The 19,072-nt window shown below is 36.5% G+C and overlaps 1 protein-coding gene and 1 pseudogene across 3 annotated transcripts in view; both read left to right on the top strand.

The window, feature by feature from the left end:
- LOC136313162 (glutamyl-tRNA(Gln) amidotransferase subunit A, mitochondrial pseudogene) overlaps positions 1 to 18,326 on the top strand; it is a 96,173-nt pseudogene extending 77,847 nt beyond the window's left edge.
- The window catches only part of CTNNA3 (catenin alpha 3), a 2,095,157-nt gene that overhangs the window by 1,818,483 nt on the left and 257,602 nt on the right, over positions 1 to 19,072 (top strand). The window lies entirely within an intron of this gene.

The following is a 19,072-nucleotide window of genomic DNA, read 5'->3' as shown; positions in this document are numbered from 1 at the left end:
ATTTATTTGAGTCCTCTCTCTCTTTTTCTTGGTGAGTCTACTTAAAGGTTCATCAATCTTGTTTACCTTTTCAAAGAACCAGCTCCTAGTTTCATTGATCCTCTGTATTGTTTCTTTAGCCTCTATGTCATTTATTTCTGCTCTGATCTTTATTATTTCCTTCCTCCTACTACATTTGGGCTTTACTTGCTGTTCTTTTTCTAGTTCTTTTAGATGCAGGGTTGTTTATTTGAGCTTTTTCTAGCTTCTGAAAGTGTGCCTGTAGTGCTATGAACTTCCCTCTCAGCACTGCTTTCGCTGTGTCCCATAAATTTTGAGTTGTTGTATGCTCATTTTTATTCGTTTCTAGGAATTTTTTTATTTCTTCTTTGATCTCATTCTTAATCCATTCATTATTTAACACCCTGCTATTTAGTTTTCATGTGTTTGAGTATTTTTGAGCTTTTCTGCTGTGATTCATTTCTAGTTTCATGCCGTTGTGATCGGAGAAAGTGCTTGATATGATTTCAGTCTTCTTAAATTTGTTGAGAGCACTTTTGTGCCCTAACATGTGGTCTATCCTAGAGAATGTACCATGAGCACTTGAAAAGAATGTATATTCTGCTGCTTTAGGGTAAAAGGTTCTGAAGATATCTATTAAATCGAGTTGATCTAGTGTTTCCAATAAGTCTGCTGTTTCTTTGTTAATTTTCTTTCTTGAGGATCTATCTAGTGATGTAAGTGGGGTATTGAAATCCCTTACTATTATAGTATTGCTGTTGATCTTGCCCTTTAAATCCATCAAAGTCTGTTTTATATATTTGGGTGCTCCTATATTAGGTGCATAGATATTTATAATAGTTATATCTTCCTGTTGGATTACTCCCTTTATCATTATGTAGTGGCCTTCTTTATCTCTTACTATATCCTTTGTTTTAAAGTCCAATTTGTCTGATATAAGTATTGCTACCCCAGCTTTTTTTTCATTTCCGTTTGCATGAAACATTTTTTTCCATCCTTTTACCTTCAATCTGTGTGTGTCTTTTGTTCTAAGGTGTGTCTCTTGTAGACAACATATGTATGGGTCCTGTTTTCTTATCCACGCAGCTACCCTATGTCTTTTGATTGGATCATTTAATCCATTTACATTTAAGGTTATTATTGATATGTAGTTGTTTATTGCCATTTTCTTCTTTAAAGGTGTATTCCTTTTTTTTTTTTTCTGTATTCTTTTCCCACTTTATCTGTTTACACCAGGCCCCTTAATATTTCCTGCAGCATTGGTTTGGTTGTAATGAATTCCTTGAGTTGTTTTTTGTCTGGGAAGCTTTTTATTTCTCCTTCGATTTTAAACGATAGCCTTGCTGGATAAAGTAGTCTTGATTTTAGGTTCTTGTTCTGCATTACTTTGAATATTTCTTGCCATTCCCTTCTGGCCTCAAGTGTTTCTGTTGAGAAGTCAGATGTCATCCTTATGGGGGCTCCTTTGTAGGTGATAACTTTTTTTTCTCTTGCAGCTTTTAATATTTTCTCTTTATCACTTACCTTTGGTATTTTAATTATAATATGTCTTGGTGTAGGTTTCTTTGGGTTTCTCTTTAATGGAGTCCTCTGTGCTTCTTGGATTTGTGAGAGTTTCTCTTGCGTTAATTTAGGGAAGTTTTCAGCTATGCTATGATTGAACAAAGTCTCTATCCCTTGTTCTTTTTCTTCTTCTTCAGGAACCCCTATGATGCGAATGTTATTTCTCTTCATGTTGTCACAGAGCTCTCTAAGAGTTTCCTCTGACTTTTTGAGTCTTTTTTCTCTTTTCTTCTCTGATTTCATGCCTTCATTCCAGTTGTCCTCTAACTCGCTGATTCGATCCTCTGCTCTATCTATCCTGTTTTTAATTCCTTCCATTGTGGTCTTTATTTCTGATATTGTATTTGTCGTCTCCAACTGATTCTTTTTTATACTTGCTATTTCTTTGTTTAGGTTTTCAAACTGTCCCTCCATTGTTGTTCTAAGATCCCTAAGCATTCTTACAATCATTATTTTGAACTCCGCATCTGGAAGTTTGATTATTTCCATATCACTCAGTTCATCTCTCGAAGGTGTCTCTTGTGGTTTCATTTGGATTGCACTCCTTTGTCTTCTTATTTTCTTTCTTTTTTTTTTTATTTGTAGAGTTGATTGAGTCTAGGCTTGGTGTTGTCTGCCTCCAGTTTTCAGTTGTGTTATTTTTAGGTATTCGTGGGTTGGTATCAGCTATTATTTGTAATCCACTTTCGGATTTGGGCAGCTTTAAAGTCTTGATTTGTTTGTTTTCTTAACAGGTGATAGTCTTGTTAACTGATCTCAGCAGGGGGCTTCCTTGAAACTGTAACCAGGAATGCTGTGGGTGTAACCTGAGTCACTGAAGGTCTCTTCCACCAACTAATCTCACTGGGGGCAGGGTTTTTTCTCAGCTTCAGTAGGGGGAGGTGTATCTCAGATTTCCATGGAGACCTGAGTTACTGCCCCTCCTCCCCACTTCTTGTTTTCAGCTGTGTCTTGTTGCGCTGATTGGAGCTGGATAGATGTCTGGAGATCTCTGATCCGGAAGCACTTCAGCTCTGTTTTGTGAAAGGTTCAGTCCCTCCCCCAGCTATGGCCGCCTCCAGCACGAATGAGTCAGCTTTTTTATTTCGTTTCTTGCATACCTTAGCCCCTCACAGTCTGTCCCTCTCCCTGTCCTTTCCACTTGGGAGATAAGCTGGTCTTTTCAACCCACCTTGCTCCCTGGTCGCCAGGTAAGTGGCTGTGAGCAGTAGTTTCTGCTCTTTTTCCTCTGTGAAATCCTCTCTGGGCTCTCAGCCTCACCCCCCCCTTCCGTTCCTGTAAGCAGAGGAGATTCAGGCACTCCTTAGCAGGATTATTGTGGCTTCCTCTTTGCTCCTTGGTTTTTGAGAGCTGTTCTTGCAGTTCAGTGTTGGTTTTTCATGCTGATTTTTTCTAAATTGATTTGTATTCCAGTTTGGTGTTGAGAGCTGGGTGTCTGTGCGTCTGCCTACTCCGCTGCCATCTTATATAGTCTCTTGCTTGTTTTTAAAGAAAGCTTAACAGCCCTGGCTGGATAGCTCAATTGGTTAGAGCAGGGGTAGTCAACCTTTTTATACCTACCGCCCACTTTTGTATCTCTGTTAGTAGTAAAAATTTCTAACCGGTTCCACAGTAATGGTGATTTATAAAGTAGGGAAGTAACTTTATAAAATTTATAAAGCAGAGTTACAGCAAATTAAAATATATAATAATAATTATTTACCAAATACTTTGTCAGATTTTTGCTAAGTTTAGCGGAATAAATCTTTATAAAACAACTTACTATAGTTAAATCTATCTTTTTATTTATACTTTGGTTGCTCCGCTACTGCCCACCATGAAAGCTGGAATGCCCACTAGTGGGCGGTAGGGACCAGGTTGACTACCACTGGGTTAGAGCATCATTGTTATACACCAAGGCTATGGGTTTAATCCCCGGTCAGGGAACTTACAGAAATCAACCAGTGGATGCAAGAATAAGTGAAGCAACAAATCTACTTTTCTCTTTTCTGCTCTCTCTCTCCCTCTCTCCTTAAAGAAATTCATAAATAAAATTTAAATAAACCTTAGAATGGCTTATAAACACCTGCATATTATGGTTCTTTTTAGTTTATTTGGCTTCATTTTCTTTCAGTTACTGTAGGGTTACATATCTTTCAAGTTTTTCATACTTGCTGTTCCCTCTGCTGAAAGACTTTTGCTGCCACCCCTTCCTGACTACTCTTCACCTATACCTATTTGACTCCTGTTTATTTTTCAAATCACAGGCAAACATCTCTTTCTATGGAACATCTTAGTTGACATGCATGACTAGACAAAGACTTTTTTATGCTGTCCTCTCTTATTTTTCCTTTTAAAGCCCCTATTTCAGTTTGTGGTGTTTATTTCTTTGCCTACAGTGGACATCTCCCTTTCCTAACATATTCAAAGCTTTCTGAGGGCTTTTTTTTTTAAATTTGGATCTCTATTTTATCTTTGTTATTTCAAACCAGTGTTTGGCATTCAAAAGATATTTCCTGACTACATGTATCAATGATCTGTCCAAGAAAATTTTAAAGAATCTTAATATATAAAACCCATTTTTTCAGAAGCACAAAATCTTGATGCTTTATTAGTCACAAACTTGTCGAAGTAAAGTTCTAGAGAAATAGCCTGGGTGAATATCAGGTTTCTATTGTTCTAGAGAGGATATTATTCAGAGCTATTCCAACATCAAAAAAGAAAATAATAGAAATATAAGGAATAATAAAAAGAAAAATGTTAATTTTTAGGAAAGTGAGGAAAAAATAATTTAATTTTACTTGACTATAATCTCAATGAGAAGAAATCTTACCTTTGAGTCCTCAGAGCTGTTGTGACATCTTAAATATAAAAGACTTGTTTTTTGTTTTTTTTTTTAAAGATTTTATTTATTCATTATAGAGAGGGAAGAGAGAGAGAGAGAGAGGGAGGAGGGGGGAGGAGCAGGAAGCATTAACTCCCATATGTGCCTTGACCAGGCAAGCCCAGGGTTTTGAACCAGCAACCTCAGCATTCCCAGGTTGATGCTTTATCTACTGTGCCACCACAGGTCAGGGTTTTTTTTTTTTTAAAGACTTGTTTTAACAATTAGTTATTCAACAAATGCTTATTGAGTTGTAGGCATTAAGTACCATTTCAGATATTCATGACATAAAAGAGGGCATTAGTAATTTGATTTTATGGGGACACAGATCTACTAAGATTGTAAAACAAAAACAAGAGTATTGCAGTTACTGGTAAGTACTATTAAGTAAATAGCACTAGTAATAGGATAGTTATTGGCAGGTCACAAGGTACTAGTTTAGGTGAGATGACCAACCAAGACCTCACTGAGGGGGATGTGGGAATTGAAAGGAAAAACATTCCAGGCATAAAAGACCACAATTGCTAATATTCTGAGGTTGGAAAAGGTTTGGCTTGTTCAATGAATAGGAAAAACTAACTGAACCATATAATATTGTAAGAATGTGAATGGGCACAGTGTTAAAGATGAAAGTTAAGTAAGGAAAATTAAATTTAACAGGGTGACATTGATCAATAAAAGTACATAGGTTTCAGGTGAACATCTCTATAGCATTTGAACTGTTGGTTATATTGTATACCCATCACCCAAAGTCAGATCATTTTCTGTCACTGTATATTTTGAACCCCTTTACTCTCTTCCCCCATCCCTCCCCCATATCCTCTTTCCCTGCTGTGTGGCATAAGGAGTCTCCAGTTTAGATACAATATAGGAAATCGTATAGTGATCAAGTTATTAGATTCCACTAGAGCACATGGATACCAATTATATTTTGTCCATCAAAATAAAATCCCCAGGAACTGTTTATAAAGATTTTATTTATTTATCTTAGAGAGGGGGCAGAGAGATAAAGAGAGAAAGGGGAAAAGCATCAACTTCCATATGTGCCTTGACCAGGCAAGCTTAGGGTTTTGAACTGCGACCTCAGTGTTCCAGATCTGCACTTTATCCACTGCGCCATCACAGGACAGGCAGGAACTTCTTTTAATGTCACACGAGAACTTTAAGTAAAGTGATCATCGTACCCATGGGAGTACCCCTCTCAGACCTCCAACTGTGGGGAGGTAAATTGATAAAGGGTTCCAGTGGTTTTCTGAAATTCATTATTGCCTCTGTGCTGAAGTTATCTCTAGGTGTGCAGTGGGCTGTGCCTAGTCAATGCCTAAGTGCATGTGAGTCTAAGGCAAGTCCATTCCCGGAGACACTCGGTGACTCTGACATCTATCGTTGGCTTGAGGATGCCCCATTGCCTTTGCCTTATTTTCCTGAAACTGCATAGCAGTCTGGAAAGTTTTCTCTTTCTGCCTTCCTTTGGTCCTTCACACAGTCATAATTTTAATTATGAGACCAGGAAACCCAGCCTTTCTCAGCTTCCCTCGATTTTCCTGAACAAGTATTTTTCCCAATAAACCCTTGCATATTTAGTCCCATTTAAGTGTCTGCTTCTTAGAGGATCCAAACTGACATAGTGATAAAATAGATCAATTTGTTTCTGACACCTCAGTTCCACTGTCCTGCCAAGAATTTAACTAAAATAATATCATAAACATTCTTATTTTCAGTGGATTGGTTGAACACAGTTTACAAACTATTCTCTCATGCTTGATGGTTTGTTAAGTCCCAGTGATCTGCAGGCAAGTGCAAAGATACTTTACAATCTCACAGGGAGCTTATAATTTTGTTGCCGCATTTTAAACTATTCTATTTACCTAACTAGTTCCAAATTTTACAAATTTTAATTGTAATTCTTATTACATAAGCATAACACAATAATCATAATTGGTGAATTATTTAGTATTTATTATATAGACTAGTTTTTATTTATTTATTTTTAGTAACCTCTTTTATAATAAAGAAATTTTGGCATGAAGGTGGAATTTTTCACTTTAAAAGTAGAAATCAAAACTTTGCCAGCCTTAGTCTCTATTTTCTTTTTCATATGACACAGAGTCTTATGTCCCTTTCTCCTGATGCATTGCACCTTTTTTCCTAAGAGATATGTGACCATCCTGCTTGTGGTAAGGCATATGAGCTGATACTTAAGTTTCTATAAGGAAATAAAATTCCAACAGATCTAAATTTCTCTGCCTAACATCTAAAGTTTCTTTTAAAAATGATGCACCCCTGGGCCCTGGCTGGTTGGCTCAGTGGTAGAGTGTCAGCCTGGCGTGCGGAAGTCCCGGGTTCGATTCCCGGCCAAGGCACACAGGAGAAGCGCCCATCTGCTTCTCCACCCCTCCCCCCTCCTTCCCCTCTGTCTCTCTCTTCCCCTCCCGCAGCCAAGGCTCAATTGGAGCAAAGTTTGCCCAGGCGCTGAGGATGGCTCTGTGGCCTCTGGCTCAGGTGCTAGAATGGCTCTGATTGCAGCAGAGCGATGCCCTAAGATGGGCAGAGCATCGCCCCCTGGTGGGCATGCCGGGTGGATCCCGGTTGGGCGCATGCGGGAGTCTGTCTGCCTCCCCGTTTCCAGCTTCGGAAAAAATACCAAAAAAAAAAAGCGCACCCCTTTTTCATACCCTCTTAACCTCTATTGTGTTCCCATAGTTTCTCTTAAATCCCATTTCTCTACTCCCCCCAACACAGGCATCAAGCCCAAGCTTCATGGAGTGTTCCTTACTGTTACATAACTTAATTAATATGTATTCATGTTTTGTGCATGCTTTAAGACACAATTCACATTCTCTTCTTTTTCCCCATGAAACGAACCCTCATCATGCTTACCTTCGCTCATCCTTCCATTTTAATCATCTGTTAAACTTCATTTGCCTATTTATAGTTATAAACTATATTATGTATTATTACTATAATAATACCATAGTAATATTAATATATTGATATATTAATATAATCATATAACATCATCAAATGCGATGATTTCACTAGTTTATGAATGATGTCAGGTTTTTATGCTGTGCTTATACATCCCACATGGTGGATATGCAAGCTTATATAATATGTTGTGGGCACTGCAGAGATTAGAAAACATCTGCACTGGGACTCGATTTGACCTCTATAACTTACCAGTTCTTTGACCTTGGATGAGTTACTTAGTCTCTCTGAGCTTCTATTTTCTCATAAAATAATGACGTTACTTCCTTTAAGGTTTTGTTTGAAGTTCAAATAAGAACAAAAATACATTTTCTACAGTGAGATGCATTTATAAATAAGGGACGTATTTATTTCACTGTTTACCTTCTGTTTATAATGAGCTTTTTAAAAGCTGAGATTGTGGCTTTTGGGGTTCTTAAAAATGATTATTATTCAGTACCATACAAATATTTAGCACACTTTTTTATTTGGCATATTACATTCTGCATTTCATTTTGACTAATATACCAGGTACCAAAAACAACAGGTGTTTCCCCCTTTTCATTTCTTTTTTTTTTTAAATAATAAAGCAGAAACTAACCATGAATTAAATGTGATCTACAAATACTTACAAGGATGGCAAGTCGCATTTGTCCCTTTCTAAAATAATGCAATTTCATAGAACTAGGACCAAGTTTGGAAGCTTAAAAACAGAGTTATTTTTCTGTGTGACTAATTTGACTGATTGACAGTATTATACTCAGAATCTTTCTTGTAGTTAAAATCATTACTCTAGAATAAAAACTTAAATTTAAAATAGAACACAACCAATTTTTTTTAGCTATTTCATTAGTAGTTCCATAAAAAGTACTTATAAGAAATCTTTTTTTCTTAGCTCAGCTTGTGTCTATCTAACTTAATTCTCAGACAAACTCTCCTCACATTGTTGTTTGATTTGCACTTATAAGGATCAGTCTGAGAGACAGACCTTTGGAAATTCATTGTCCATGTATCCAATTCCAAGAAGAAATTCTGTTGGGTTCCCTTGGATTTTCTTCTACTTATGAACCAGTCATTTTGGCCAAAAGAATAGTATACTTTGGAAACCTCTGATTTATACTCCGATAAGCATAGTAAGGGAAAAGGAGAAATTCACCAAACGTATAAACAAGACAGAAAGCAGAATATGTATGCTATATTAACTCCAGTTTTTAAAAATTAGAGAATAATAGTTTTGATTAATAAAGTACCTGGGTAATAGTGAGCAACAGTTAGCATAGACATCATATATGTATTTTTAATTTAAAATCAAATTATTATAGAATATGATTAGCCTGAAAATCATACTAAAGTTATTTGATTAAAAATATTTCCCATTGATTTAAGAGAAAGAGAGAAAAGCATCAACTCATTCCACTTTGTTTTTCCATTTAGTTGTGCAGTCATTGATTGCTTCTTGTACATGATTGAACCCATGACCTTGGTACACCAAGATGATGTTTATCCACTGAACAACCCAACCAGGGAAAGTTATTTAATTATTGACAACAAATTTTATAATTCCTTGTATCTACAGTAGCTACAAATATGTGAACAGCACACATATGAGCTGAATCAACACTGGAATGATGTCTAATATTGTTTGTCAGCATCACTAATGTAGGAAACATCTTAAGGAAAATAACTTTTATGCTCTGCCAGATTTATTTTAATTATTTTTTACAGTGTTACTCAAATATATAGCAACACAAAAACAATATAGTAAATACTTATTTAGTACTTACCATGTCTCAGGCTTTTAGAGCTTTTCATACAAGGACACATTCAATCTGAAGATAGGAGTTTTCTAAGTTGAGTGCTTTTATTTTCCCATATTTCAGATGGTAATGTTGATAAATTGAGAGGCTAAGTAAATTGATCAAGGGCATGAAACTAGTAACTGTCTGTCTGGCTCTCTCTAGAATCCATGTTCTTAAGCACTCTGCAATACTGGCAGGAAATATGCATACAGCTTTTAATTACAAGCATACAGCTTTTAATTATAAAAGCAACACTTAATTAAAATAAAATAAACTGAAAATTAATAAGTGGCCTCATCACTGATCTTCCTACTTCCCACTTGCTTTCACCCCACAGCAGTCTTTTCTCAACATAACAGCCATAGGAACCTTTTAATATATAAGTCAGAACATGTCAATACTCATCCCTATCCCCCAGCACACAATGAAAGGAAAATTATTTGTCCGTATTATGACCTCAGAACCTATATTATCTGTCATTCCAGTAACTCAAAATCCTAACACTCTCTACTTCACTAACTACACTCCAGACATAATGGCCTATTTATTGAACATGCCAGGACCATTCCCAACTCAGAGTCTTTGGATTAATTTTTTTCTGGTTTGCTCTTTCCCTAGGAACCTTTGTGGCTTTCTTTGCTTAAATACTACCTTCTGGGAGATAGCATCCCTGAATGCCATATATAAACAGAACCTTTTTCTTTCTTTATCCTCATTACTATGTTTACCTTCATTTTTGCCACTTAACTTGTTGCATGCTTCTTGTGTTCCTTTGTTTATTTTATGTTTCCCTTACTAGATTTCAGTATTTTAAAGAGAGGCGATTTTATTATTGCTGGTGTTTGCTGCTATTTCCTAGCATCTATAATTGTCCTTGGCACATAGTAGCCATTTGATAAATATTCTAAAGTGCCCGAAAGTAACTATTTAATTTTGAGGTAACTGTAAATTCCCATGCAATTTTTAGAAATGATACAGAGAGATCCCATTCACTGTTTAACTGTTTCCACCAATGGTAACAAAATGAGAGTCAAGATACAGAACACTTTGATCATCACAAGAATTCCATTTGTTGCCCTTTTATACAGTTGCCAGGTTATTTAAGCCTGTTGCCAGCCTTTCAGCTCCATGCCTAGGTTATGAGCCGGAATAATACCACATTGTTGTTTCTTGGGTCTCAAGATGACTAACCACTTGGCCTTTCTCGATTCACTTTTTAGAATTTTAATATGTGTTGTACATATAATATCCAAAGACTTAGCAGAAGGAATAGATAATGACACACCTACTTCATCTACTAGAATCAGAATGTCCCCCAATACATACTTTTAGAATAAATAAATATTAAACAAAGCTTTTTAAGTCAAATTTTGAACCAAGTTTAGGCCTCATTTTTAATAAGAGGTCCATGAAAAGTTTTACTTTTAGTCTCCCCTACCACTAAAGTAGGTTAATCTTATTTCCAAAGATGAATATCACCTGTCTCTAAAGGGACGGGTGCACACTAGAGATTGAATTTTCAGGATACTTTGAATCACTTTGCCTTTCTTTGAGTACATACAATTTCATATTCCAAGTATAAAGGTCTTCAAATTTGGCTAAGTATTTCAAATCAAGTATGCTTTTCCTTAGACTGTTTTTTAAATAATGCTCTATTTTTATTGCTCCATTGACATAATTTCTCATTCTTCTGAAGCTGGAAACGGGGAGAGACAGTCAGACAGAGTCCCGCATGTGCCTGACTGGGATCCACCCGGCACGCCCACCAGGGGGCGATGCTCTGCCTCTCCAGGGTGTCATTCTGTCGCGAACAGAGCCACTCTAGCGCCTGGGGCAGAGGCCAAGGAGCCATCCCCAGCACCCATCCCATCTTTGCTCCAGTGGAGCCTTGGCTGCAGGAGGGGAAGAGAGAGACAGAGAGGAAGGAGAGGGGGAGGGGTGGAGAAGCAGATGGGCACTTCTCCTGTGTGCCCCGGCTGAGAATCGAACCCGGGACTTCTGCACACCAGGCCAACACTCTACCACTGAGCCAACCGGCCAGAGCTCCATTGACATAATTTCTAACTAATAGCAGGCATATGCCACTGCCAGCCGTAATAAGAGACAACACAGTAGAGGTTCAGAGCACACTTTCCGGTCTTAGAGTCTGACACTACCTTTCACTATTTTTGTGTACTTGGGGAATTTTCATAACTAATCTTCTTTGTGCCCCAATTGTTTTATCTTTAAAATTATAATAATAATGATAATAAAAACAATAATCATCATTGTCACAGTGTTGTTGTAAATGTTTAAATGAGTGAATATTTGTAATGGACTTGGAGCAATGCCTAGCACTGAATTTCTATTCATCTATGTGTATATGTGTACATATACATATAAGTGCTTATGTTTGGTTACCCCTGAAAATGAAGATGAGACATTTCAATAGTATACCAACCAAAAGGTAGTACTTATGTTAAAAATAAAATTTTCTTTTTCAGCTTCAAAGATTTAATTTTTTTTTGTAAAGATCTTTAAATTATTTTATTTATTCATTTTATAGAGAGAAGAGAGTGACACAAAGGGAGAGAGAGAGAGAGAGAGAGAGAGAGAGAAGGGGAGGTGGAGCAGGAAGTGTCAACTCCTATATGTGCCTTGACATGGCAAGCCCAGGGTTTCAAACCAGCGACCTCAGTGTTCCAAGTCGATGCTTTTTCTGTTGTGCCACCACAGGTCACACAGATTTAATGTTGATGATAACTAAAAAGTTTGTCTATGTGTTTGCCTTTCGAGCCATTGTGAGAATTTCGTATGCTCCTAATTATCAAGGCTATATTAAAGGGTAAAATTATGCTTTATTATTGAAACAATATTGGATATAAATGTATAATATATATTTTTTTAATTTTTAGAGAAATGTTCATTAAACTATAATTCCAAATATATCTGAACTTCCATGTAAACATTATCTGTATATCTTCCTTCCAAATTCTTAGTTTTGGTTATCTTTTCCTAATTCATAAGGAGGAAAAAGAAACAGAATGACTCCAGAATAAAAAAAAATGCTTTAGTATATTCAAATTATTTTATATCTTTATTTCATGACATCATCTTTCCCCTGATAACTGCTGTTTTATAGACATCATCATTCTTCTAGGACTACAGACACATGGAAAAGGTAATGTATAGGTCAACCAATGCATCTTCTACATACAGGTTTTATCATTTCCCTGTCTGTACTTTTTTGTTTGCCCCTATAAACCCACATCCATCACTATTGGAAATGACATATCTTCATATACACATTCCATTGAATTGTTCTGCAAGCAGAGGCCTATATAGTTCAAATAACTATGTGATATAAATATTATGGTTTGGGAGAACACTGGTAATTGTTAGACCATAGTCTTCCATTGATAGTGTCAATTTTCTAAGCCACTGTCATCAATAACACACAGAAGGCACATCTGAGTTTCATCAGTAATACCGATTCCTCCACATTTAAGTAACCATAGACAGACTAATAATGTACTGTATATACTAAGTGGCTTGAAAATACCATTATTAGCCTGTTTATAATAAGCTTGCAAATATCATTTTATTAGGTCTCCAAATAGAAGCAAGGGAATTGTCTTTGAACATCTATAATGTGTGTATATATATGATTATATATGTGTTTATGTAGACTCTTATTTTATGACTTGTCTTTTCAAACATAAGTTTGTTAAATTGGTTCCTAATGTGTAGTTAGAGATTGGTCTTTCTTATTATGGTATCATATAAACATAACACAATTTATTTATCCATGAAACTCTTAATGGTGACTTGAAAAATTTTAAGTTTCAGGTTCTATAAGTAATGCTGCTGTGAATATTCTACTACATGTCATTGGTAGATCATATGTATGCATTTCTGTTGGATATACATTTGGGCACACATAGAAAACTGGTTTGGTGTGTTCATAGGAGTGTTTATGTTCAGCCTTCATGTAAACTGTCATTTTTTTCCAAAATGTTTGTACCACTTAATATGCCAACAGTGGTGTATGAGTAACAGTTACTCTTAACACTTTATAGCCACTTGAGTTTGATTTTTTCTAGTCAACTTATACATTTTGGTAAGTATGTTATGGTTTCTTCTGATTTTAATTTGCACTTTGATAAAATCTGCTTTAAAGTTTGTCCTTCTGGCCATTTGGATAACTTTTAAAGTGAAGTGTCATTTTACTCTTTTGTCTTTTTTTTTTAATGTGCCATTCTTGTTACAGTTTTTTATATATTTTGAATATGAGTCCTTTGAAAAGTTTTTCTATACTAGAAATTGATATTTTAGCTCTATTAACATATATTTAAATAAACAGAAGTTTTTAACTTTTTTATATTTTAATGTATCAGCTTCTTACTTGAGCCCACGGTTATGTAAAAAAAGATTATTTTTGCTTCTAAAGGCTCTGTTATTTTGGATAATCAGTTTCCATGGCACTGTATTTTCTATATGGTAAGAAATAAGCGTGCATATAATTTTCCCCCAAAGTATATCCACTTGACCCAGTTCTGTTTATTAAAATGGCTATTTATTCTGGAGTACTAAAGTGCCATTTCTTTTGAGGGAGGGATAGATAAAGAACATGGCTGGGAATATTTCTTGATTTTATTATGTTAATTTGTCTTTTTTAAGCCACACTTGTCTCTTTTATTTCTTAAGATATAACTTCTAGGCCCTGGCCAGTTTGCTCTATTAGTTAGACTGTTGTTTCAAAATGACAAGTTTGCAGGTTTGATTCCTGCTCAGGGCACACACGAAAAGCAACCAATGAATGCACAACTAAGTGGAACAACAAATGAATGTTTTCCTTTACCCTCCCCTCTCTTTTCCTCTCTCTGTCTCTCTAAAAATTTATTAATCAGTAAAAAATAAAGCCCTGGCTGGATAGCTCAGTTGGTTGGTACGTTGACCAGAAGAGCCCGGGTTGCCCAATTGATACTTGGTCAGGAAATGTACATCACCACCACAATATTCCTGTCTCTTTCTCTCTGCCTCTCTCATAATATATATGTATGTATATAACTTCTGTAGAATGATGCCACATTTAAAGTCAAATATGATGTGAAATTTGGTTTATTTAATTTAGTAAGACAAGTTTAACATAATTATCTTGTTGCCCAATGGAGTGCTAGAGTATGTAATTAGTAATCTGTGTGTTTTTCCAAGTGTCCTAGTCAATTTCTCTATGGAATGACAGAGAGAAAATAATGTGTTCTTACACCACTACTTAGGAAGCCACTGGTAAGAAGATATATGTAAATTCATCATGAGGTACATGAGTTTATAGACATGGGTCTTGCTTTAGTGTACAGTAATAAAATACTAGAGAAATTTAATGGCAACTTGGGATTTTTTCCTACTGTAACTATGGAGCAGCATATAGTTATATGTTGACAACATTAGCCCATGGTCCATATCGCGCCTGCTGCTTTTTTAAAATAAAGTTTTATTGGCTATTTATATACCACAGTGACAGAGTTGAATAATTGTGAAATAAACATCATGCTCTACAATGCCTAAAATATTTACTTTCTGGCTCTTTATAAAAAATATTGGTCAAACTGCTCTGGAGAATCTGCGCATGTTCTTAGGAAAGAACTGTTTCATACTATAGCTGTACAAGGAACTTAGCCTATATTTCTACATTTCTTTCTAAACACAGGGTTAAAAAATTAATATGAAATTTTCCTAACACTGAAATCCACATAAAATGTTCAGGAGAAAGGATATACTAGAAACTAAAAAGCTATTGAGGCGAGATTACTGCTTAGAGCTACTGCTAGGAGTTTCTTTCCTTTTTTTTTTTTTTTTAATTAAGTGAGATCAGAAGATGCAGAGAGACAAACTCCCCCATCTACTCTGATGGGGACCCACCTGGCAAGCCCCCTGTGGTGCAGTGATCTGCCCATCTGGGGAGTTGTTCCATTGCTCAGCAACTGAGTTATTTTTGACACCTCAGGTAGAGGCCACAGAGCCATCCTTAGCACCTGGGGCCAACTTGCTGGAGGCAATCCAGCCATAGCTACAGGGGCAGAGAGAGAGAAAGGAGGAGGAGGATAAGGGGTGGAGAAGCAGATGGTCACTTCTCCTGTGTGCCTTAACAGAGAATCGAATTGGGACATCCACATGCTGGGCTGATGGTCTACCACCTAAAAAACTGGGCAGGGCTTAGGAGTGTCTCACAATGGGATCTGCTATCACTTGCAAGCAATAGAAATTGTCAGTGGGAGCCACTGTCCCTGAGAGTAGCTTCCGGTAAATGGGAAAATGTTGCCATTAGTAATTGTTTGCCATTAAAGATCCACAGCTAATATACCCCCTCCCTTTTAAAGAAATATTTCTAGGCTTACTCTTTGTAAAGGTGCTAGAAGATTGAAAAAGCCCTATTGAAATATGGGGGGAGAGTTTGTATTAAATATATATTATTTTAGTAAATATAAGTAAAAATAGCTGATTAAGTCTAGAGTAGACTCAATCCTTTTGATAGGAGAATTGAGAGTCAAGAATAAGATTAAAAATCCAAGTCCTAAAAATATTTTCTTGCTTTTAAATGAAAAAATAGGATAATAATATTAAGCAACAGAGGAGAACTAATTGAGGTTAGATTTGTTTGAAGATAAGAAAGATGGGTCTTGGACAATGGTCATTAACGGAAATAGGTTCCTAAAACTTTGTTGTCTGCTAAGTATTTTGAATTGCACTGTATAGTATTTGGATTAACATTGATCTTAAAAGTCAAGAGAGCAAGGTGGGCCCTTCAGATTAAGCATTAAGAGTTTCATTGCTGGTATGGTGAAATAAGTTTCAACAGTTCAACCCACCCACAGCCACAGACCATGGATGTATATACATACATACATACATACATACATACATATATACATATATACATAGTCTATGGAAGCATATTTTGAAGAAAAGTCAAAAACTTTGAAGATAGGACTGGCATAGAGTGAGGTTCCCATTTTTAAGGGCAGAAAGCATAAAGGCAGACTGCAGTCAAGATTAGCAGCAAAGTGACTAAAATTATGGTAGAAAAATCTGTCTCTTTAGTACACAAGAGAAATCCTGGGGTAAACATAGTCGTAGAAACGAAGATGGAAGACATCCCACAAGAGAGAAATCCAAAGAGTGGAAGCACCACATCAGAGTACAAACATTGTCCAAATCTTAGGCTGACATAAGAGTCAAGCATGCCTGCTCGCAGACTCAAAATGGCCGAAAGCTAACTCTAGAAAACCTGAGATTCTGGCTGCTTACCACTGTAGTCAAGACAGAATATGGTGAAGATAAACTAAGCTTCCAGTAGTGCAGAGAGAAGTGGTGACGAAGCATATATTCATACTTCAAAATGAAGCAATAAAATATCCCCTACTTTTTGTGAGCATGTATTTAAAAATCACCTGTACCCTTTATTTGTGTCACTTTGGACAAATTAACCTCTCTGAGCTCATTTTCTTCATCTCTAAAATGATGTTAATAATACCTAACTTCTGTGGTGGTTTTACTGGTTAAATGAAGTAATAATGCAACATCAGTGCCTGGCTTTTGGATTCTGTGGCAATGAAACAAGGCCAAATTACTCCAGCTGAGCTCTGTCAAAAATACCTCTTCCTGATCAAGAAGACCAAGTTTCTAAATGCTTACATAACTATGTCTGAAGAGCTGGCCTTACAGCAAGCTGAGGAATCTGGGAAAAGGTATAAGAAAGGTCACCCACTAGGGGATTTAGGTGGAACTCCTGTTGCAGTAAAAGATATCTTTAGCACGTCTGCCATTGAGAAAACATATGCATCACACATGCTGAAAGGTTATGTACCACCTTATAATGCCACAGTAGTTCAGAAGTTGTTGGATCAGGGAGCTCTACTAATGGGAAAAACAAACTTAGATGAGTTTGCTATGGGATCTGGAAGCACAGATGGTATATTTGGACCAGTTAAAAACCCCTGGAGTTATTCAAAACAGTAGAGAGAAAAGAGGAAGCAGAATCCCCATGGTGAGAAGGAAGATTCAGACTGGCTTATAACTAGAGGAAGCTCAGGAGGGAGTGCAGCGGCCATGGCAGCGTTCACGTGCTTTGCGGCTTTAGGATCAGGTACAGGAGGATTGGCCAGAAATCCAGCTGCCCACTGTGGGATTGTGGATTTAAATCCAAGCTATGGCTTATTTTCTCATCATGGTCTCATTCCCTGATGAATTTAATGGATGTGCCAGGAATCTTAACCAGATGTGTGAATGATGCAGCAGTTATGTTGGGTATACTGGCTGGGCATGACTGCAAAGATTCTACCACAGTACAGGATCTTCTTAAGCCATTTATGCTTCCCAGTTTCATAGATGTGAGCAAACTGTGTATAGGAATTCCGAAGGAATATCTTGTACCAGAATTATCAAATGAAGTACAATCCCTTTTGGTCCAAAGCTGCTAACCTCTTTGAGTCCAACGGGGCCAAAGTATTTGAAGTGTCTCTGCCCTACACCAGTTATTCAATTGTCTGCTACCATGTTTTGTATACATCAGAAGTGGCAACAAATATGGTAAGATTTGATGGGCTAGAATATAGTTACAGTTGTGATATTAATGTGTCTGCTGAAGCCTTGTTTGCTGCAACCAGACAAGAAGGCTTTATTGATGTGGTGAGAGGAAGAATTCTCTCAGGAAACTTTTTCATATTAAAAGAAAATATGAAAATTACTTTATCAAAGCACAGAAAGTGAGATGACTCATTGCTAATTATTTTGTGGATTTTGCTAATGCTGGAGTGGATGTCTTGCTAACTCCCATCACCCTGAGTGAGGCAGTACCACACAGAGAGTTCATCAAAGAAGACAACAGAGCATGAAGCACCCAGGGTAATATTTTCACACAGGCTGTAAATATGGCAGGATTACCAACAGTGAGTGTCCGATGGCCCTCTCAAGCCAAGGGTTGCCCATAGGACTACAGTTCATCGGACGTGCATTTTGTGAGCAGCAGCTTCTTACAGTTGTCAAAGGGTTTGAAAAACAAGTAGTTTCCTGTTATTCAACTTGAAGAAAAAATGGATAATTGTTCATCAGTCTTTGAAAATGAAAAGTTAGCTTCTGTGCCTATAAAACTGTAGTGATAAATATATCCTGCAAATTAAAATGACTTAAAGATATTGTATTATTGAAAAGTCAAATACTCTTGCTAAATTCTTGTAATTTGGCTCGCTGTCAACATAAGCCATTTCTTGGAATCACTTTTTTAAATTCTTGTGATATAGTTCATTATAAATAATCTGCCAGCATTTATTAAACATCTATAAGTGCAAAGTACATGATTTCTACTATAACACAAGACACATGCTCCTCAAAAATGAAGCATTTTACAAAAATGTCCATTAAAAATAAAAGAGCTTGCCTGTCCTGTGGCGGCGCAGTGGATAAAGTGTTGACCTGGAATGCTGAGGTCGCCAGTTCAAGGTCATTGGTTCGAAACTCCAGGCTTGCCCGGTCAAGGCACATATGGGAGTTGAGGCTTCCTGCTCCTCCCCCCTTCTCTCTTTTCTTTCCAAAATGAATAAATAAATTCTTTTAAAAATTAAAAAAAATACAGAATGTGCAATTTTAGCCTAACCAGTTACTAATCTGTTAAAAAAATTAATAACTTTCCTTGAAGAAATATTATAAAGTCCAGAACCTCCACAACGTGACACTCACAATGACCTGGATTCAATCCAGACCTGTTTCACATTCAAAGAAAAGTTACTATCAACAGTGCTGGAATTTCATTTAAGGACTTTAAATCAGCTAACACATATACTTAATAAAATAACAATAATTAATTAATAAATAAATAAATAAATAAAAGCAGTGAAACAGAAAA

This window comes from Saccopteryx bilineata, chromosome 9, assembly GCF_036850765.1.
Source record: "Saccopteryx bilineata isolate mSacBil1 chromosome 9, mSacBil1_pri_phased_curated, whole genome shotgun sequence".
NCBI classification, from domain to species: Eukaryota; Metazoa; Chordata; class Mammalia; order Chiroptera; family Emballonuridae; genus Saccopteryx; species Saccopteryx bilineata.
This window is presented reverse-complemented; position numbering and strand designations above follow the sequence as displayed.